This window comes from Dendropsophus ebraccatus, chromosome 4 (genome assembly GCF_027789765.1).
Source record: "Dendropsophus ebraccatus isolate aDenEbr1 chromosome 4, aDenEbr1.pat, whole genome shotgun sequence".
NCBI lineage: Eukaryota > Metazoa > Chordata > Amphibia > Anura > Hylidae > Dendropsophus > Dendropsophus ebraccatus.
The window spans coordinates 97,702,266-97,725,453 of NC_091457.1; the positions used below are offsets into that span (position 1 = coordinate 97,702,266).

General features: G+C 48.7%; 1 protein-coding gene across 3 annotated transcripts in view; it reads right to left on the reverse strand.

Annotated features, from left to right (window-relative positions):
• The window catches only part of LOC138789800 (solute carrier family 66 member 2-like), a 46,623-nt gene extending 36,478 nt beyond the window's left edge, over positions 1 to 10,145 (reverse strand). Inside the window, exons 1-2 of one of the 3 annotated variants that reach the window (XM_069968621.1) lie at positions 10,010 to 10,145; positions 7,045 to 7,105 (exon numbers count right to left, since the gene is read on the reverse strand). The gene's annotated coding sequence lies outside the window, so the exon portion shown is untranslated. Of the gene's footprint in view, positions 1 to 6,992; positions 7,106 to 10,009 lie in introns of all 3 variants that reach the window. The other 2 variants (XM_069968620.1, XM_069968619.1) reach the window with 2 other exon arrangements.
• Between the last annotated feature and the right edge of the window lie 13,043 nt (positions 10,146 to 23,188).

The window sequence follows — 23,188 nt, forward strand, 5'->3', positions numbered from 1 at the left end:
AGATGCCTTGAGCAGAGATTGTCGAGTCTGTTCCCAGATTGACTGCAGGTCAGATAACAACTCCTCCACGGCTGGGACCTCAGAGGATGGAGAGAGAGGCAGAGGAGGACGAGGGTGACGTCCATAGACCACATAGAAGGGTGACTTGCCTCTGGAGCTCGAGTCCAGATGATTGTAGGAAAACTCTGCCCAAGGAAGCAGACTGGACCAGTTGTCCTGGCGAGCGGAGACGAAATGTCGAAGATAATTGCCAAGGACCTGATTGACCCTCTCCACTTGCCCATTGGTCTGGGGATGATAGGCCGAAGAGAAGTCCAGCTTCACTTGGAGTTGAGAGCAGAGAGCACGCCAGAATCTGGAGACAAATTGTGAGCCTCTGTCAGAGACAATATGAAGAGGAAGACCATGGAGGCGGAAGATATGCTGAAAGAACAGCTGGGCCAGGCGAGGGGCTGATGGTAATCCAGGAAGAGCCACGAAGTGGGACATCTTGGAGAAGCGGTCCGTGACAACCTAGATGACTGTGTTACCCGCAGATGGAGGTAAGTCTGTGACAAAGTCCATGCCTATATGACACCAGGGGCGGTCTGGAACTGGCAAGGGCTGAAGTAGGCCGGCTGGTCTTTGATGAGGGGACTTGTTTCTGGCACAGATGGTACAGGACGCCACAAAGTCTTTGACATCCTGGAGTAGGCTAGGCCACCAGTAGTGGCGGGAGATCAGTCGCCCGGTCTTTAGAACTCCCGGATGCCCGGCCACCATAGAGGAATGACCCCATTTCAAGATGCGTTTACGGAGTGCGGGGCGCACATAAGTCTTACCGGGAGGCAACTGCTGCAGAGTAGAAGTGGCAACTGGTACTAGGCGATCGGGAGGTATTATGTGTCGAGGAGATTCCTCTTGCCCCATAACATCGGATGCTCGGGATAACGCATCGGCCTTGATATTCTTCTCGGCTGGACGGAAATGAATGGTGAAGTTGAACCGAGAGAAGAAGAGGGACCACCTGGCCTGCCGGGGATTGAGGCGTTGGGCCGATTGGAGGTAGAGGAGGTTCTTGTGGTCCGTGTAGATGTTAACGGGATGTTTAGCCCCCTCTAGGAGATGACGCCACTCCTCCAGTGCCAGCTTAATAGCCAGGAGTTCCCGATCTCCTATAGTATAGTTCCTCTCGGCAGGGGAAAAAGTCTTAGAAAAGAACCCGCAGGTTCTGGTCTTGCCTGATGTGTCCCTTTGCGAGAGGACTGCTCCGGCGCCCACAGAGGAAGCATCAACTTCAAGAGAAAACGGCTTGGAGATATCCGGGCGAACTAGAGCAGGAGCGGAGGCAAAGGCAGACTTTAGGCTATTGAAGGCATGTTCGGCCTCGGGAGGCCAGCGTCTAGGATCCGCCTTCTTCTTTGTGAGAGCCACTATGGGTGCAACCAGGGTAGAGAAGTGAGGGATGAATTGCCGATAGTAGTTGGCAAATCCAAGGAATCGTTGGATAGCTCTAAGTCCCTCAGGACGAGGCCACTGGAGAACAGCTGAGAGCTTGGCAGGATCCATCTGTAGGCCCTGGTCGGAGACAATGTATCCAAGAAACGGCAGGCTGCGCTGATGGAAAACGCACTTCTCCAGCTTGGCATACAAACGGTTGGCCCGTAGTCTCCGTAGAACCTGTCGTACATGGGACACGTGGGTCTGCTGGTCGTGGGAGAAGACCAGGATGTCGTCAAGATAAACAATGACGCAGACATAGAGGAGATCGCGGAATAAATCATTCACGAATTCCTGGAAGACCGCTGGGGCGTTGCATAGGCCGAATGGCATGACCAGATATTCGTAGTTCCCATCTCTGGTGTTGAAAGCGGTCTTCCATTCGTCTCCTTCACGAATACGGATCAGGTTATACGCTCCCCTGAGATCCAACTTGGAGAAAATCCTAGCTCCACGGAGACGGTCAAATAGTTCTGGGATTAGCGGAAGAGGATAGCGGTTCTTGACAGTCACCTTATTTAAGCCCCGGTAGTCTATGCATGGGCGGAGGGAACCGTCCTTCTTCTGCACAAAGAAAAATCCAGCGCCAGCGGGAGACGTGGATTTACGGATGAAGCCCTTCTGTAAGTTCTCCCGGATGTAGGAGGACATGGCTTCCGTCTCGGGCACAGAGAGAGGGTATACTCGACCACGTGGGGGAGAAGTTCCAGGAAGAAGGTCTATAGGGCAATCATAGGACCGATGAGGTGGTAGAGAGTCTGCCTCCTTGGCCGAGAAGACATCAATAAAGTCTTGGTATTCGTGCGGTAGACCAGACAAAGGCTTGGCATTAGCAGGTGACCTCGTAGAGCACTTGGGTTGAGGAGGTCTCAGACACCTATTTGGACAGTCCTGGCCCCAGCTGAGAACCTCCCCAGTTCTCCAGTCCAGCTTAACCCCTTAACGACATCGGGCGTAAATTTACGCCCTGATGCCGGTAAGGGAGTTCAGAGCGGGGCCGCGCGGCGACCCCGCTCTGAACCGCGGCGGTCCCGGGTGCCGCGTGTAGCCCGGGACCGCAGGTATTAGCGGGCACGGTCCGATCGCCGTGCCCGCTAATACAGTAATCAGATGCAGCTGTCAAACATGACAGCTGCATCCGATTACCGGATCCAGCGTCTCCCTGGTGTCTAGTGGCGGAGATCGCTCCCCCGGGATGTTATCCCGGAGGAGCGATCTCCGTTTCTGAAGCCGGCCGGGGACCGCTCCAAGATGGCGCCGTCCCCGGCTCGGCACTCGTTTACTTCCGGCTGCAGCAGCCGAAAGCAAACGAGTGCCTATCTCATGGATCTCTGCAGCATATCTATGCTGCAGAGATCTCTATGAGAGATCAAAGCACTTATACTAGAAGTCCCCTAAGGGGGCTTCTAGTATAAGTGTTAAAGTAAAAAAAAAAGTGTTGTTAACAGTAAAAAGCCCCCTCCCCTAATAAAAGTCTGAATCACCCCCCTTTTCCCAGGTTATAAATAAAAGTAAATAAATAAATAAATAAACAAACATGTTTGCTATCGCCGCATGCGTAATCGCCCAAACTATTAATTAATCACATTACTGACATAACTGACTATTTAAAAGTTCAATATGCATGGTGCACTGAGCCAGGAATCCCCTGCACAACTTGGGATCGCCTCCATATTTAGTCGGGAGGGCCAGTCGAAGTCTCGAGGTGGCTGCTGGTGGTGGTGAGCGCTGGGCTGTAGCATGCTGCTGTAGGGCGGCAGTCAATTGCTGGATTTGCTGCGACTGTTGCTGGATTTGTTGAGCCTGTTGGCGACCACTCTGGCGACGTCACGGAGATCAGGCACCTCGCCGGGATCCATGGTTGGAGCCTACTGTAACGCCTGGAGTAGTGGATCCACTGGACCGTCACCAGCGATGGCACTAACCTCACCAGGGAGCGGAGTCTAAGGGGCCGCTGGTTTTCACCAGAGCCCGCCGCAAGGCGGGATGGACTTGCTGCGGCAGGCGACCCCCAGGTCGCTACCCCTGGCTTGGTTGCTGGTGATGGCAGGCGAGGCGTGGCAAGAGCAGTAGGCAGGAGATGGTAGTGGCAGAGGTCTGTAGTCGTGACCGCAGGAGACAGGCTGAAGACAGGAGCAATAGAGTAACGGGGAAGCAGGAACCAGGAACAAGGACTAGGGACCAGGTAGTGGACAGGAATCAGGAACAACAGGGAGCTGGGCCAAACGCTATGGGAAGCATGTAGAGGCTCCAACACCTGTAGTGGGGCAGGGCTGGAATTTATAGGGAGTGATTGTGCACAAGGACCAATTAGGAGAGCACTGCCCCTTTAAATCTGAGACAGCCGGCGCGCGCGTGCCCTAGGAGGCGGGGACGCGCGCCCCGGCCGGCACAGCGACGGACAGGAGCGTGGAGAGGTAAGGCGCCCCCCGGGGCCGAAGTGACAGCAGCGCCGGGTCCCTGCCTACGGACACCGGCTGCTGCATGGGGCAGTGGGGAGTCGCGGCGGCGGCCCGGAGCACGGGACGCCGCCGCGGCCGTGACAAAAATTCACCCCGTATTTCATAAAAGCCTGATCAAGAAATACATTCCTCCAGTGGTTTCTCATCTTCTGCCCTCTCCAGTGGTAATACAAGGTGAATTAAAATTTGAGATCGAATGGATTTTAGATTCTAGGCGAGTTCGTAATTCTTTACAATACTTATGTCCCTATTTCACGGGTCGTTTAGAGGAGAAAACGAGCACTCTCAGCGCTCGTTTGCTCCTCGTTCCCCGCTCGCTGCCGCCGCTATTCAACGCGGCGGCAGCGAGCGGGTAAGTGCGGGAGGGCCGGCGGGGAGCTGCGGGGGGGCTGCCCGGGTGATCGCTGATTGTCCGGGGAGCCCATAGGATACTGCAGCGTCTGCTGTCGATGCTCCTATTCAACAGAGCGACGGCAGCAGATCGTTGCTGTATCAGTCGCTTGTTTTTCAACATGTTGAAAAACAAGTGACTGCAACGATCAGCCGACATGAACGATGTCGGCTGATCGTTGCACTCTATTCCAGGGGACGTTCGTAGCGGCCGATATCAGCCGAATACGGACGAAAATCGTTCCGTGGAATAGGGCCTTTTGTCCATTAGAAAGGCTTTGGTCTTGAGGAGCGAACATGGGTCACTGCCAAGGACTTACATGCTTCAAATTTGGAGTCAAAATTTCACCTGTTGTATCCTGATAAGCCTGGAGGTCCTCGTGAGGGTCGAAAGGCCCCTTCTCAAGGAGGGGGGGGGGGGGGGGTTCTGTTAGGACTCGGGCTGTTCGTTCGGCTCAGCGTCCATAGCAGCCATTATGCTTCTCGTGTTTTCACCTTTTCTGCTCTGTTATTCCTTGTTGTAGCAGAGGCCAGGGTCTCACTCCCCTGATCATCATAGGTGTTGTGTGTGTTCACTGATTATTGACTGACAGCTGACCCACCAGTTAGCTGTCTGTATCTGGGCAGGACCTGGAGCCTCAGCCTCAATCAAGTCTGGGGCTGGGACTCCAGGTTCCCTAAATATCAGCCCTGAGGTCTCATTCCTTGCCTGCCATAGAATCTGGTTATCCTAGTGTTTCTTGCCCTAGCGTTACTCTGACTTTGCACTTCTGTTTACCTGACCTTTTGGCTTGGACCCCGACTATTCTTTGGATCACGATTCTGTACTGTTATTGACCGGCTGTTACCGACTTGGACCTCTGACCTCCCCTTTTGCCAGTTTGTACGTCTTGTCTCTGTTTTGTGTATTTCACTTGCATCAGGTTAGGGAACGCCGCCCAGTTGTAAGCAGCTGCTTAGGGCTGTTGTGGCAAGTAGGTAGGGCCAGCTGGGGCGGCTGCACTCGTCTTTGTCATCCCAGACCCCCCTACCAGACACTACATTTGTTGCTAAAGACTGGCTTATGATGCCACTGCAAACAAAAGAGACAGTGGCCAGCTGTCAATGACAGGGCACAAACTGGGCCCTGTGTCAGAAACATGAATATTTCTGCTGTGTAATTCCCTCTTTTTCTGTGGTTTTGCACATGGATTAGCCTTATTGAGTGGGATAATCCACATCCTAGCTAGCTCACTGTTTTTCTCATGTAGGTTATATTGGCTGGTTACAGTAGCCAATTATGGTAGCCATACCCACTGCTGATTTAACAGCAACTCCAGTGATGTTACCCTTTTTGATGGACCACACCCCAAGCTTATTAGGAGACAATCATCAGCAGTCGAGAAGACAGAGTTTCGCCAGGAACAGGTTGAACCCGTCATAATTATCTCCTATTTCCATTTCAGTATCCATGTCTGTCTGTTGCCCTGTGTATTAAGGATTTTAGCATAGCGGCTACTAATGGATGTACATAGTAAAGTTGGCCATACAGTTTACATAGCTGTTGGCCGAATGTTTGTTTAGTCAAAAGCAATATTTCCTGACCAACCCCACCCACACCCTCATATACATAAATGACCACACATCTATACAGTATGTTTTAAATGGGAAGAGGCAAACCATCCATCAACCTACTGTATCTCTTCAAACCTTCCAACATGTCATAGTCAGAAGTTTTTATTGGTGGGGATCCAGATGCCAAGCGAGTGTCCATTTGTTTCTACTCCTCACCGCTCACTACTTGCCTCTGCTCAGAGAACAGCATGAATGGTGTATAGAATCATAGAAAATACAAGTTTCTATGAACCTTTATGAATCTGTTCATAGCTGGTGCTGCTCCTTCCATAGAAAAGACTGGATACAGCTGGCAGATTGGGCAGATCTGTGCGGATCTCAGCACCAGCACTCCCACCAAACAAAACTCCTGACATGTCACTACCGCATGTCAGAAGTTTTTATAGTGACAGGTACCACTTGAAGCTCTGTTCACATCCATGTTGTGATTTTAGTCATTATCCAGGGATAGTGCAGGATATATCATATGACAAATACGTCTGTCAACCCTATTGTTGCTCTGTCATTTGTCTGTCAAAGAGTCCCAGACTACTGCTTGTAGAATAGGGACTCGTCTGCTGCTGGACTGGATGAGAGGGCGTCTCTTATCGGGCACAGCATATTCCCTGCACATACCATGCCAGACCCAGACACCAAAACAAGTTGTGACAGTGCTCGGGGGGGGGGGGGGGGGGGAGGGGACTGGCGGGGGGAGGGCCCGGGCTTGCAGCTTCCTGAGTGTGATTACAGAAGACATGGCAGCCACATCTATGCTCACACTCCAGCACGGCCACTGGTACCAGACATGGCTGCTTCCAAACAATGGCGGTACACTATGATATAGCATGCTATATACAGACCCTGAACTGACGAGAGGGGGGACTTTAGCACCTAATGAACTGGGGATCACTGTCTGTGCATACAGACACAAGGTTGGGGGGGTCACAATCACTGTGTACAGATGCACCCTGTGATTATAAATATATTTTACTTAGCATAGCAACGACATATTCTATGGTGCTGTACAGAGGTTGCCATCATTTAGCCCTTTTCTACATTGGGACTCACAATCCAAATTAACCATTCAATATTTTTTTTAAATATGGAAGGAAATCCATACAAGCACAGGGGAACACACAACTCCATGCAGATGTCCTTGGTTGGACTTGAATCCAGCATCCCTGTATAGAAATACAAGAATGGAGGGGTTACACTCTAGCACCCTGTATACCGATATATGTCTGGAGGGGTTACAATCTACTGCCCTGTATACAGATATATATATGTCTGGAGGCGTTACACTCTAGTGCCCCGTATACAGATATGTATATATGTCTGGAGGTGTAACACTCTACTGCCCTGTATACAGATATAGATGACTAGAAGGGTTACAGCACTATGTATACAGATATATGACTGAAGTGGGAGGTGTTACACTCATATACATATAACTGGAGGGTGGGCCATAAGTATGGATACACACTGATAAAATGGAAGTGGTTGCTGATATCACATTACCATTTGTGGCATATTAGTACATGGAAGGAGGAAATCATTTGAGGCCGGGTGACGCCCATGGCGGCCATCTGCAAAGCCGCCATTTTGGATTCAACATTTTTTTAAAATGGGAAGGGGGTCATGTGAGTCATCAAACACATAGAGAATTGCACAAGAGAAACAATGGTGTGCTCACTTGTAACATAGCTTTATTCACTATTGAGTTATTGACACATTTCTTGTTGTTACAACCACTGACATGTCGTAGAAGTTAAGCAACGAGGAGTGGACAGACATTTGGGGACATTTATCAAATCAAAAAGGCGTATTTTTTGGCGGAAAATGGCCAGATAAATTTATTCGCAAATGGTCGTTTTGCGAATAAATATTCACATCTGACCATTTTCCGCCCGGTACGCCAGGGGGGTGTGGAGGGGCGGAATTGTGGCGCGGACTCAGGGTCCGCTTAATTCATCATTTTTCTCGCAGAAAAATGATCAGGAAACCTACGCCAGCTCTGAGCTCAGTGCACACACTGGTGCACAGGGGATTTATGCAGAGGCAGTGCGCCTCTGCATAAATCTCCGTACTGTTGGAGCTGCGGGGACATTTTCAGGTCTGGAAGAAAACGCCGGACGTAATAAATGTCCCCCATTGTGTTTATGTTTGGTGACCGCAGTAGCTGCGCCATTGCAGCAGACCGATGTGTTGAATTTCGAGAGAGGGTGACACAACAACCGGAACAGGACCCAAGTTTACACACAAGGTTCTGTTCAGTGATGAGACAATCTTTTATGTGAACGGTGAAGTTAACAAACAAAACCATCACTACTGGTCCTACAGTAACCCACACTGGACAGAGCCCTCCAAATGTGTTGGAAGACAAAAATAGATGGTGTGGTATATGGGGTACCATGATAGTGGGGCCATTCTTCATCAATGGAAACCTAAATTCCACTGGGTATCTGCAATTGCTTTGTGAGCATGTGTTTCCCTCTCTGTGCACTGAAGCTGGCACATTCCCTGAGTTCTTTCAGTAAGATGGTGCACCATCACATTACGGATGTCAGGTCCAAATGTTCCTCAATGAACAGTTTCCTGAGAAGTGGATTGGCCGCTGTGGCCCAGTGGAATGGCTCCGGATCTCACTCCCTTGGACTTCTAGCTCTGGAGCGATTTAAACGCTATGGTGTACTCTGTGAGGATCCAAGATGTGGGGCACCCGAAACCACGAATACAGGAGGCCTATGGTAGCATTTCTTCTGCGGTATTGCTCTCGGTGTGTCAAGAGTGGGAGAAGAGAATCGCATTGACAATTAAACATAATGGGTAGCACTTTGAGCACATCCTTTAGTGGGTTACTCTCGTTGCTCCATGTCACAAACATGTTAATAATGCGATAGTGAATAAAGCTATGTTACAAATGAGCACACCATTGTTTCTCTTGTGCAATTCCCTATGTGGTTAATGACTCACATGACCCCCTTCCATTTAAAAAAGTAAAGTTGATTTCAAAATGGTGGCTTTGCAGATGGCCGCCATGGGGGTCACCCGGCCTTAAATGTTTTCCCCCTCCCATATACTAATATGCCACAAATTGTAAGATATCAGCAACCACTTCCATTTTATTAGTGTGTATTCATACTTATGGCCCACCCTGTACTCTAGTGCCCAGTATACAACTACATGACTGGAGTTGTTACACTCTAGCACCCTATATACAGATATAAGACTGTAGGGGGGAAGAGGGGGGGGGGGGGTCACTCTAATTCCTTGTATACAGATGTATGACAGGATTTGTTACACTCTGGCACCCTCATATACAGATACACCCCCCTTTAGTTGTATAACACTCTAACACCCTGTATACAGATACATGGAATTGTTACACTGTAGCACTCTATATACAGATATAAGACTGGGGGTCACCCCTGGCACCCTATATCTATGATACATGAATTACATGAAACCTCTTCATCAAACATTTATAGGAAGCGCTGCAGCAAGATAACACTGTGCACGGGTGATCCCTAAAGAGGAAGTATTATTTACAAAGACATGGCTGCACGCTACATGATGCCAGTGACATAATGCACCATATACACCACATCAGGCCAGAGACTGCCCACATAATGCTGAGCAACAGGGGCTATGCCAACCCTACAACCTATCTTCTCTCTATTTATCTATTGTTCCCTGTTATCAGCCATTTCAGGCTAAAGCACAGCTGACTGTAGCACAGGTAAATACAAGTTGTTGCTCGCTGTTATCAGCCATTTCAGGCCAGAGAGACTGACTGTAGGACACAATACAATCTCCTTCTCCCAGCTATCAGTCATTTCATGCTAGGGAAAGGCTGACTGTGCAGTTCTGTAATGGGATGAGAGCAAGAAGAAGCAGAAAGCTTCCTATATCTCCAGTGCTGACATTGACATCATATGTGTCCCTCATCCTATAAGGATCCTGCATTATGCTCTAGGTAATAGTGATAGGAATTCAGGTGATGACATCAGCAGGATGATGACATCACAGGTTAGTGCCCATCCTCTAGCCCCAGTGCTGGCAGTCAGGGGGTGCTGGGCTCTTACCTCCTGCAGGGTGCCGGCTCTGGATGTCGGACAAGTCTGAGCTGGAGACAAGGAGGAGGAGGAGGAGGAGGAGGCGGCTGCACTGAATATGGAAACAGCTGGAGAGAACTTCCTGCCCAGGATGGAATTACCGGCGTCTCCGGTGCCGCACTGGCTGCAGCTGGAGGACACAACCGGACCGCAGCCCCTCCTGGGGGACATTACCGGCCATTCCAGTGCAGCGTCTCCTCCAGGGGGCAGTACCACCGGGGAAGGTTACAGAAAGAGACACTAAGGTGTCATGTCATTCCATTACATGTGCATGATGATGTCATCAGACTGACGACTTCATCATTGATATGACATCTATCCCGATACAAGAGACTGTTCACACTGGGCGATAAAGATCGGCAGAGGAAACAACGACAACTCCTTAGCGGCTGCTGATTGGCTGCAGTCAGGTGAGGTCCTGGCAGAGGAGTATGGAGGAGGCCAGGCTGGGTGCCATGTGTGGGCACTTATTGTTACTAAGGAAAGCCTATACTGTGGGCACACCAGTTGCTGGCACCTTTGTCTAGGTTCTGTGTGGGGTTCTGGGCACTGATGTCACATGCTCTGAGCACTCACATAGGTCTGTATTTAAGTTATAACCAGTATTGGTTTAGGAGGTGGAACCATAACAATATATTGGTGCCTAATAATAATAATAATAATAATTTATATAGCGCCAACAGATTCCGCAAAGCACAATACAGGGTAACATTACATTCACACATTACAGAATAAGAAGTGAGGGACCTGCTCATAAGAACTTACAGAATGGGAGGACGGGGGTGAGTGCTTTAATTGCAAATGGTCCAGCCATTGTACACAGAGTCAGAAAGTGAATATAAGTGTTGGGTGAGGCAGTACAGGTACCCAAGTGCATGGAACCAGAGATAAAGAGTAAGAGCTGAGGGTACAGCAGAAGGGGAGACAAAATTTAGGAAGTTTCATAAGCGTGCCTGAAGAGAAGAGTTTTTAGGGCATGTTTGAACCTGTGAGTATTGGGCATGAGTCTAAGGTCTTTGGGTAGGGCGTTCCAGAGAACTGGTGCAGCACGAGAGAAGTCTTGGAGGCAGGAGTGAGAGGTTGTGATTATGGAAGATGTTAGTGTAAGGGTCCTTTTAGATGAAGCGATTTTTAACGATTAACGATCACAAACAAGATTGTTTATCATTAACCTGAAATCGTTCACTATATTACACAGAACGATAGTCGTTAGTTACGATCGTTACTACGATCATTTACTTTATCTGATCCCAGCAAAAGAATAAACGATGTGGAATAATGCTGCATTTACACGGAGCAATAATTCGTCCAATCGTATGATTAACGATTTCGAAGTAACAATGTATTTTTATAACGATCAGCATTTTGACAGAACGATATTTCGTTTGGAAAAATCGTTATTGCGCTCGTTTTAAGATCGCTTAAGCCTATCTCACACATAGGGTGAATCAGTGAAAGACTGTTTACACGAATCGATCTGCGAATTTTTAGCAAACGACCAACGATGATTTGAAAACATGTTGAAAGATCAAAATGAACGATTTCTCGCTCGTCGCTTGATCGTTCGCTGCGTTTACACGAGCCGATTATCACTCAAATGCAATCGTTATTGCGAAAATTTTAACAATAATCGTTCTGTGTAAACGCAGTATTACACTAAACGATTAGCAAACAATTAACAATTATTTTAGGGTCAGATCTAAATGAACGATCACTGACGCATGAACGATTTTTCGATTGTTGCCTGCAATTACATGGAACGATTATCATTTGAATTTGAACAATATAATGATTTTCTGCGCGATAATCGTTCCGTGTAAGGGTCCATTTACATAGAAAGATTATCTGACAGATTATCTGCCAAAGATTTGAAGTCAAAGCCAGAAACAGACTGTAAACAGAGATCAGGTCATAAAGGAAAGCCTGAGATGTATCCACTTTTCAAATCCATTCCTGGCTTTGGCTTCAAATCTTTGGCAGATAATTTGTCAGATAATCTTTTTGTGTAAAGCGACCCTAATGCTAAGTTTACACGAGGCGATTATTGGCCCGATCGTACGATTAACGATTTCGAAGTAACAATTTTTTATTTTTTCGTTTAGATGGAACGATATATCGTACAGAAAATTCGTTTTGCGATTGTTTTGCAATCGCTTAAGCCTATCTCACACATAGGTAAAATCAGTGAACGACTGTTTACACGGAACGATCGGCGAATTTTTTGCTAACAACGAACGACGATTAAAGAACATGTTAAAAGATCAAAATGAACGATTTATCGATCGTTCGCTGCGTTTACACGTACGATTATCGTTCGAATTCGTTATCTCGAAAATTTGCCCGATAATCGTTCCGTGTAAACGTAGCATAATAGGGCCCTATGATCATTAGCAGAAAATAGAGCACAGGTGGGATGGTAGGTGGAGAGGAGGGAGGAGATGTATGGAGGGGCAGAGTTATGGAGAGCTTTATGGGTGAGGGTGAGGAGTTTAAAGGGCAGCTCCGGCTTTTTTCTTTTTTAGCTTATTTAACACACATTACAAAGTTATATAACTTTGTAATGTGTCTAAATAAGCGGTCTGGCTCCGATTCCCCCCTTTCCGACCCCCCCTCCCCCATTTTGTGACAATGTCGTCACAGCAGGGGGCGGGCCTGGTCTTCACCCTCCTCTGTGTCTCTTGCTGAAGTGAATGGAACATGAAAAGGCTGCTGGTGCACTTGTGCACCAGCAGCCTTTTCATTGGCTGGACCGCATCACATGGCTTCCAGCTTGCTCAGCACTGATTGGCGAAGCTTGCTGGAAGTCATGTGATGCGCTGTGATGCCGGCAGCCAATGAAAAGGCTGCCGGCATGCGCACCGGCAGCCTTTTCTCTCCCATTCACTGCACACGGACCCGGAAGTGAGGGAGTTCCGAAGACGGCGGCCGGAGGTGACAGAGTCGCGGGCGGCGGGGGATTCAAGTGCTGATCGTCACCGGAGGGATTGTTAGTATGATCTGTGTGTGTGCGTCTGTGTTTTTTTTTTAATGTCCTGCCGGAGTTGTCCTTTAAATTGAATTCTGCATTTAATGGGCAACCAGTGCAGTGACTGGCACATTGGGGAGACGTCAGTGTAGTGGCTGGAGAGGAAGATGAGCCTGGCTGCTGTGTTCAGGATAGACTAGAGAGGGGGGGTTTTAGAGAGGGGAAGACCGATTAGTAGGGAGTTACAGTAGTCAAGACGAGAATGGATCAGGGCGAAGGCCGTACATCTGATGTCCTTGCTGCAGTTCACACTTTATTGCTATCATGATTGAGACAGTCCTGGAACATAGGGAAAGTTTAGTCATCAGCAGATGTATGGTGGACTGGCTACAGAACTTGCACCCAGCAGAGTGGTTTCTAGTTACTGTCCGTTATGGCCATGGCCTTATGCTACTATCCCATCCCCCACACTTATCAGTGGGGCTCATGAAGAATAATCATACATCCACCTTTAACCATGGAAGAAAATGTAATGCCACCACCTCATAGAGGACAGACAGATGGGGACATCACAAATCACATCTGTGTTTGCAAACTGAAACAGGATCCAGATCTTCTCTCCGTTCTGGATTAAAGGATTAAATTCTGTGAAATACAATTCAACCTTCTGTGTACTTTGCTTTAGTCTGTGGATAAATCACAATGAGACAGAGAGCACTTATTAGGCTGGAGGGACATGAGGCAAGGGGACTGTGGCACAGGGTCACATCACGTGGGCAACAAAGACCTTCCCGGAAATTAAGCAGCCCTTCCAGTCTGTGATAGAAACCTTCTGTTACTGTCTAATATGCTGAAAATACAGCAATAGCTCTCTCTACTTGTCTGCAACTCCAGGTTTATAGCTGTGATTTGTACTAGTACATTGTGACAAACCCTCAGCTATGTCAGAGGACTATGGCAGGACAGGTTCGCACCTCACTGATATAGCAAGCAAAGATCTTGAAAATGGAGAGAAATGCAGTACTAGACTTAAAGGGGTTGTCCAGCGAAAAACTTTTTCTTTCAAATCAACTGGTGTCAGAAAGTTATATAGATTTGTCATTTACTTCTATTAAAAATTCTCAAGTCATCCCATACTTATTAGCTACTATATGTCCTGCAGGAAATGTTTATTTTTCAGTCTGACACAGCGCTCTCTGCTGACATCTCTGGCCGAGACAGGAACTTTGTCTCGGTTTTCTATGAATCTCCATAGAAAACCTCTACTGCTCTGGACAGTTCCTGTCTCGGCCAGAGATGTCAGCAGAGAGCAGAGTGTCAGGCTGAAAATTAAAAAAAAAAAAAAAAACATTTCCTGCAGGACATACAGCAGCTAATAAGTATGGAAAGACTTGAGAATTTTTAACAGAAGTAAATTACAAATCTATATAACTTTCTGACACCAGTTGATTTGAAAGAAAAAGTTCTTTGCTGGATAACCCCTTTAAAGGGATTATTCCAAAATTTCAACTTGTCACCAACCACTGAGACAGCCATCGATCACTGAAATAGAGATCCCCTGGCCGCTGAATTAACAAAGCAGCATGTATACTCTGCCACTGCTTCATTCTTTATACCAGTGCTTCACAATTCCAGTCCTCAGGTCAGGTTTTAAGGATTTCCTTAGTATTTCACAGGTGATATAATTATACTCAGTGCATCAGGTATTAACACAGGTGTTCTTAGGGCCCTATTCCACAGTAACGATAATCGGCCGCATCGGCCCCATTTGGCCCTATTCGGCCGATTATCGTTCGGTGAAATAGAGAGTTCATTTAGGGCCAGACCTAAAATCATCGTTCCCCCACCGCGCATCGCTACGGTTGAATAGCGGTGCGCGGAGGGCGACCGACGATTTGACAGGCTGCAGCATCATACATTACCTGTCAGGTCTTCTCCGCGCTGTCTTCATCCCCGGGTCCCGCGCTCTCTATCATCAGAATGGCCGGTCAGCTGACGGAGCGCTCAGCCAATCACAGGCCGGGACCGCCGTGGCCTGTGATTGGCTGAGTGTGGCCTGTCAGCTGACCGGCCATTCTGAAGATAGAGCGCGCGGGACCCGGGGATGAAGACAGCGCGGAGAAGACCTGACAGGTAATGTATGATGCTGCAAGGGCTGCAAGGACATCGGTAACGATGTTCTTGCAGCCCTCACTCAACGATCATCGGGCCGTGGAATAGGCCCAGTAAACGAGTGGCGATCTAGCAGATCGCCGTTCGTTTACATCGTTGATTGGGCCCTCCTCGCCCTGTGGAATAGGACCCTTAGTATGGGATATATGGGATAGTATGGGATGACCTGTTGGTGAGGCCTGAGGGCTGGAATCGAGAAGCACTGCACTATAGGACTCTGAATATAATCAAGTGAAAACTAGAGATGAGCGAACCGGGTTCGAGTCGATCCGAACCCGAACGTTCGGTATTTGATTAGCGGGGGCTGCTGAACTTGGATAAAGCTCTAAGGCTATGTGGAAAACATGGATAAAGCCAATGACTATATCCATGTTTTCCACATAGCCTTAGGGCTTTATATAACTTTAGCAGCCACCGCTAATCAAATGCCGAAAGTTCGGGTTCGGATCGACTCGAGCATGCTCGAGGTTCACTCATCTCTAGTGAAAACACCAGAAAAAAACACAGTGGGAGCAAACACCCCAAAAGTGAAGAGAAACGCCCCAAGCAACAACAGTTCAACTTAAAAGAGTTTTAAGAAATGCAGATGCAAGAAAACGCCTCTAAAATTCACATTCTGCTTGGAAATACACATGGATTTTTTAGCTTTTATTTTACACCATGCAAACATATCCTTATGTCGCTCCAAATTGCTGTGGTGTTATTAGGCCGGGTTTACATATGTCCGGCGGTGCGGCGGCGTTTCCCTCCGGCGCAGGAGAAAAGCGCCGGAGGGAAACGCATCTTTGAACTGATCCCATTGTTTTCAATGGGATCGTTCAAAATGTGCGGCGTGAACTAGTGGCCGCCGCATCGCCGGACCGTCGGTGCGTTAGGACGCATCTTGCAGCGTCCTGGCGGACCGCCGCTCCGGTGATGCGGCGCCGCACCAATTCAATGGAATAGAGCGCCGGATGCCTCGCCGGGCAGGACGCATCCCGTTCGGCTCTGGCATCCGGCGTTCAGGCAAATAGTACACAAAATAAACATATATCTCCCCCTGTGTGCTCTCCCCCTCCCCTATAGTCCCCCCTTGGTCCCCCAGTAGTATATCACCCCCCCTGTTTCTCCTCCAGTAGTATATAGCCCCCCTGTTGCCCCCCCAGTAATATTTAGCTTCCCTGTGTGCTCTCCCCCAATTAGTATACAGCATTGCTGTGCGCTCTCCCCCAATAGTATATAGCCCCCCATGTGCGCTCTCCCCCTCCCATATAGCCCCCCTGTGCGCTCTCCCCCTCCCATATAGCCCCCCTGTGCGCTCTCCCCCTCCCATATAGCCCCCCTGTGCGCTCTCCCCTTGTAGTATATAGCCCCCCTGTGAGCTCCCCCAATTTAGTATATAGCCCCCGTGCGCTCCCCCGCAAATCCCATTGAAAATGACAGGAAAACATAGTGGGGAAAAAAATGTCAACTGATGAGCGCAACTTGTGACAACTGATGACAACTGATGGAAACTGATGGCAACTGATGGTTTTTAATGAAAAGACGGATAGACAAACTGATCACAACTGATGCATTTTTGGCATCAGTTGTAACATCAGTTGTGGTCAGTTTTTAGGCAAAAAACGCAACTGATGCCAACTTATATATGTAAACCCAGCCTTATTCCACTACCTTTCGCTTAGATTATACGGGACCCAACGCTGCCATCTAGTGTTGACTATGTATATAGCAGGGACAAGTTAATTCAAAGTAAAATAAAAGCAAACTACAACAGAAAAATAGGTAAAACGCGCCCATATTTTGAATCAAGTAATGTGCTTCATTAATAGAGTGTGTGTGTCTGTCAGTAAATTCAGTACACCAGTCTTGATAAATGCCCCTAATGAATCAATGTTGACAATCCTTCGTGAGATAAATCATGGAAATCATGAAATCAGCAAGCAGAAAGAATGAGGACATCACTGTCCATATAATGTCATTACATGACATCACTACTAGAGATGAGCGAACCTGGAGCATGCTCGAGTCCATCCGAACCCGAGCATTTGGCATTTGATAAGCGGTGGCTGCTGAAGTTGGATAAAGCCCTAAGGCTATGTGGAAAACATGGATATAGTCATTGGCTGTATTCATGTTTTCCAGACAACCTTAGAGCTGTATCCAAGTTCAGCAGCCACCGCTAATCAAATGCCGAACGTTCGGGTTCAGATGGACTCAAACCCGAACCTGGTTCGCTCATCTCTAATCACTACGCCATTGTTCAGTCACAATGGCCAGTGGCTTCAGTACATAGCCATGTGAAACGTAAGCATCCCCTGTGTCACACAAGGTGCTCTGGGTGTCTGCAGTCTGTGACTGTAAGGAGAAACATCTGGTTAGTTGCATTAAGGCTAGAACTTTCTGGATTTATGACAACTATTAAGAGTTTTCCTATAAATAGTTATTATTGAACCTTTTATTAAACCACAGAATTTTCAAAATTTTTTAAGCACAAAATGTCCCTGATAGTCTATGGATATGATGGTCGTGAATTATGTGTGGGTGCTGGGTACACTGTGTGTCGATGGTCGGGTTAATGACTGATGTGTCTTTTTACATACAGCTTATTAGTAAAGAAATTTACAGAGGATATTGTGAGAGTCATCCCTGAAGCAGCATGATCCGTCTGTGGGCGTGAAGACATTTAATGGTTGTCTTAATTGGGTACAGGGATGTGTAATACACAATATGGAGAAGGGGGGGGGAGAGACAGTGATACATCCCAGTGAAGATGTAAAAGCTACGATTTGTAAAAGAGCGATGCGTGGGATGAAAGAACAAGTGGCTGAGACTTAGGGAAGGAGGTGGTACTGCACTGTGGAGAGGTAGCGAACTGATAATGAGCCCCCAGTGCACAGCAGCCAAATCCAAGGGGGAGGGCGTATACACAAAATTCATAGCAGAACACTGCAACCACCTGTAACTTCTCATTGGCAGAAATACTGGCTATAATGAGGACCGCATAGTGTGTGGACATACCGAAGCCTCTATCTCATTGGTTAACTGCTGGCTCTAAGGCTGCAGGGGCACATATCCCACTACTGCCGCTGGAAATTCAGTATCTGTATTGAATATGCGTTACTGTAGTACATTTAAGTGGCTGTCTAGAAGCAGAATACAGCTCAAGCCCTGGCGCTCACATTCTTTTATTTCCATGTCTAATGGTGCATTTACACAGAGAGATTTATCTGACAGATTTTTGAAGCCAAAGCCAGGAACAGACTATAAACAGGGTGAAGGTCATAAAGGAAAGACTAAGATTCCCTGTCTTTTCAAGTCCATTCCTGACTTTGGCTTCCAAAATTGGTCAGATAAATCTGCCTGTGTAAACGCACCATAAGGTTCCATGTCTGTTTCCATGTTTAACCCCTTAACGACATCGGGCGTAAACTTACGCCCTCGCGCCCTGGTACTTAGCGCATCAGGGCGTAAATTTACACCCGATGTTTCCCCGATCGCTGCGTGTTCGCACACAGCGATCGGGGAAGATGGCCTGCTATAAATCATAGCAGGCCATCTTAGCTTCTCGGCACGAGGAGTGGTTAACACCCCCCGTGCTTACGATCAGATCAGCCAATAGCGGCGATCGGAACCTTTCCGGGTCATCGGTGACCCGATGACCCGGAAAAAAATGGCGGTCGGTGCTGTCCGAGGACGGCACCGACCGCCATTACTGTAAAAAGTAATGGTGGTCACGGTGCAACCGGCCCGATCGCCGTGAACGGCCAGCCGGCCGTTCACGGTGATCGGGTCGGTGGCACGGCGATCAGAGTCCCCCAAAATATTAAATACCTGCTCTGGACCCCTCAGCTAGGTAGCTGAGGGGTCCAGAGCAGGTATTTGTACATTACTCACCTGTCCCGGGGTCCTGATCAGCGTCTTCCGGGTTTGCGGCGTCCTCCGTCTTCTGATTCGGTCTTCGGCTCTTTCCGGCGGTCCCCATCGTCTTTTTTCGGCTATTTTCGGCTCCAGCCTCGTCTGTTTCCGGATTTTGCGCTCTGCTGCCCCCTAGCGGCTGATATGTGTAATACACTTATCAGCAGCTACAGGGATGTTCAGAATGTAGAAAAAGTTTGGGTTTTTTTTCCAAATTTTTTTTTTCTATTTTCCGCACCCTATTGCCGCTAAGTGTTGATCAGCATCGCACGAAAGTGCGCTGCTAATCAGCAACTCCTCCTTTTTGGCGTAGGGTGTTTTTTTTCTATATCCTACTGCCACGGTCTGCTGATAAGTGCCGCACATTTATCAGCAACTCCTTTGTTGGTGTAGGTTTTTTTTATACTTACTGTAAAAAAAAACACGTAAAAAACACTACATTACACCACACTACATTGAATAAAGTTTGACACTACACCACTACATACCCCATATACTAGTCCCCGTATAAAGATGGCCCCCAGGGTGTTTTCGGGGTCGGACGCATACGTTATTATTGCCTCCGACACCGAAACAGCCAGTGAGGATGAATGGGGGGATCCTTCTTTCCTCCATTCATCCTCATCATCCTCATCATCCAGTGACGTGTCTGGGGGTAGCGTAGCGTACGCTGCCCCCCAGACACGTCTTTTCCGCCAGTACCGTCCCAATAAGAGATGACGGTATGGTGTGAAATTCTACAAACTCTGTGAGAGTACCTCAGGGTACACTTACAGATTTAGGGTACGTGCACACTGCGGAATGGCGAAGGATAACCCTTTGTGCATTCCACAGCTGGCACCCTCCGGCGGACTGATGCGGGCGCGCGTCTCCACCCGTGTCATAGACTCCATTCTATGCACAGGCGGATTCCATAGTCCATCCAAAGAATGAATACGTTGGACGGAGAGCGGAATCCGCCCGTGCATAGAATGGAGTCTATGACACGGATGGTGGGTGCCGGTGGGTGCCAGCTGTGGAATGCACGAAGGGTTATCTGTCGCGATTCCGCAGTGTGCACGTACCCTTAGAGTGTATGATGGAAGGGACACCCAAATCCAGCCCCCAGATGCCCCCCCCCCCCATCCTCCGAGTTAGTGGGGAGATCGTCCGGGAACTGATCTTCCCACTGCTGGATAAAGGTTACCACCCGTACGGGGATAACTTTTATACCAGCACCCCCTCTTCTGGTCCCTCGCTGCCCGAGCTACTGTAGCTTGCGGCACGATCCGAACATATCAGAAGCAGCAATAGAGCCCTAGTATTTAGCAGCCATGGAGCGGACCCAGCGCTACTGGATATGAAGGACCCCGTATCGCACCAGGGCAACATTTTCCAGGTGACGTCCCCCACACTGGAAAACAGGAGACCCAGAAGAAGTGCAGAGTGTGGCGTAACAGGGGGATCAGGAAGGACACCATTTTCCCGTGTGACACCTGTCCTGATCACCCCAGCCTCTGCATACTGGATCGCTTCAAGGCGCACCACACGTCATTGGGGTTCTACATTATCTAAATTCTGTCCCTTATTCCTATTTCAGGGGTCACGTTGATCCGGGGATTATTCTGATCGCCATTATGGAGTCGGGAAGGAATTTTTCCCCAGTGATGATGCTACTGTCGTCTGCCTCACGAGGTTTTTTTTGCCTTCCTCTGGATCAACACAGGTTGAATTTGATGGACACCTGTCATTTTCAACCTTATAAACTAATAATTGGCCTAATACCCCCAAATAAAATAGAATTGTTCCTTTTCCCCAGCTAAGTAGGTATGGCCGCTATTCCCATTAGAGGATGCCATGATGCAATTACAAAGCCTCTGTGCGGCCAGGACAGTAGAAACCCCCCACAAGTGACCCCATTCTGGAAACTACACCCCATAAGGAATCTCACAAGGGGGGCAGCGGGGATATGGCCCCCTGGTGACGGCCACATTTGGGACGTGAAAATGAAAAAAATTGTATTTTTTATTTTCTCTGCACATGTTCTACGTAAGTGCCCGTCACCAGTGGGGTCCATATGCTCACTGCACCCCTTGTTGGATTCCTTATGGGGTGTAGTTTCCAGAATGGGGTCACTTGTGGGGGGTTTCTACTGTCCTGGCAGCACAGGAGCTTTGTAAATGCGACATTGCCTCCATCCTCCATTCCAGCCTCTAAATGGCGCTCTGTCCCTTTGGTGGCTTGCCCTGTGCCCTTATGGCACATTATGCCCACATGTGGGGTATTTTCGTACTCAGGGGAAACTACCCTACACGTTTTGTGTTCATTTTGTTTTTTAACCCCTTGTGGAAATGGAAAAAAATCAAGGCTAGACCAACATTTAGTGTAATTTTTGTAAAATTTTTACTCTAAATCATTAATCTTGTCACGATTTTTTCATTTTCACAAGGGGCTAAAAGATAAAAAAAAACACTAAATGTGTAGCGCAATTTCCCCTGAGTACGGAAATACCCCACATGTGGACATAAAGCGCCATGCAGGTGCAGGGTAAGCCTCCGAAGGGAAGGAGCGCCATTTGGTTTTTGAAGGCTGGATTTGGATGGAATGGATTTCGAGGGGCCATGTTGCATTCAAAAGGCCCCTGTGTTGCCAAGACAGTTGAAACCCCCCACAAGTGACCCCATTATGGAAACTATACCCCTCAGGGAATGTAAGAAGGGGTGTAGTGAGCATATGGACCCCACTGCTGACGGGCACAAATGTGGAACAATGTGGCGTGAAAATGAAATATTACATTTTTTACACTATAATGTTGGTTTAGCCTTGAATTTATCATTTTCACAAGGGGTTAAAAGAGGGAAAAAAAAACAAAATGTGTAGAGCAATTTCCCCCGAGTCCGTAAATGTGGACATAAAGCGCCATGTGGGCGCAGGGAAAGCCTCCGAAGGGAAGGAGCGCCATTTGGATTTTGGAGGTTGGATTTGGCTAGAATGGATGATGAACGCCATGTCGCATTTACAGAGCCCTCATGCTGCCAAAACACTGGAAACCCCCCACAAGTGACCCTATTCTGGAAACTGCACCCCTCAGGGAATCTAACAAGGGGTGCAGTGAGGATATGGACCCCTTGATGACGGGTACATTTGTGCCATGAAAGTGAAAAAATAAAAATTTTCCCTTTCACGTCACATTGTTCCACATTTTTGCCCGTCACCAGTGGGGTCCATATGCTCACTGCACCCCTTGTTAGATTCCTTGAGGGGTGTAGTTTCCAGAATGGGGTCACTTGTGGGGGGTTTCCAGTAGGGCTGGGCGATTAATCGAATTAATTCGATTAATCGTCCAGAACGTTGAAATCGATTTGATTTTTTGTGAAAATCGTAAATTCGATTTTCACAAAAAATCATTTCGGGCTGCGGTGCCGGGGAGGAGCTGAGAGAAGGGGGGTTGCGGTGCAGGCCGGTGGGAGAGCCGTAGAGGGGCGGTGTGGGTGAGCGGTGAGAAGATGCTGGGTGGCCAGGCTGGAGAGGGGCGGTGCAGTGCCGGCGGCCTCCAGCCACTGACAGCGCCGCCGCTGACCTGCCCCCGCCCCTTCCACTGAGCGTCCCACTCCCCTCCCGGCCAGATATGGAGGTCCCGGGTCTGTGGAGGAGGAGGCCGCAGGGACTACAGTAGGTGGTGATCGCGGCGCTGCTCGTCCTGGAGCTATACAGCGGGAACGGGGGGCTCGCTGCAGACCCCCGTTCCCGCTGTATAGCTCCGTGACCCGCAGCTATGCGATCACCACCTACTGTAGTCCCTGCGGCCTCCTCCTCCACAGACCCGGGACCTCCATATCTGTCCGGGAGGGGAGCGTGTGTGTGGAGGTGAGAGGAGGAGGAGATGTATGTGCCCTCCTGCTCCAATCACCTCCAGCTGCACCAGTCACCCCCCAGTCCCCTCAGTGTCCCCCCAATCCCCTCATTGTTCCCTCAGTGTCCCCCCCCAGTCCCCTTCAGTGTCCCCCCCCAGTCCCCTTCAGTGTCCCCCCCGTCCCCTCATTGTTCCCTCAGTGTCCCCCCCCCGTCCCCTTCAGTGTGTCAACCCCCAGTCCCCTTCAGTGTCCCCCCCAGTCCCCTTCAGTGTGTCCCCCCCA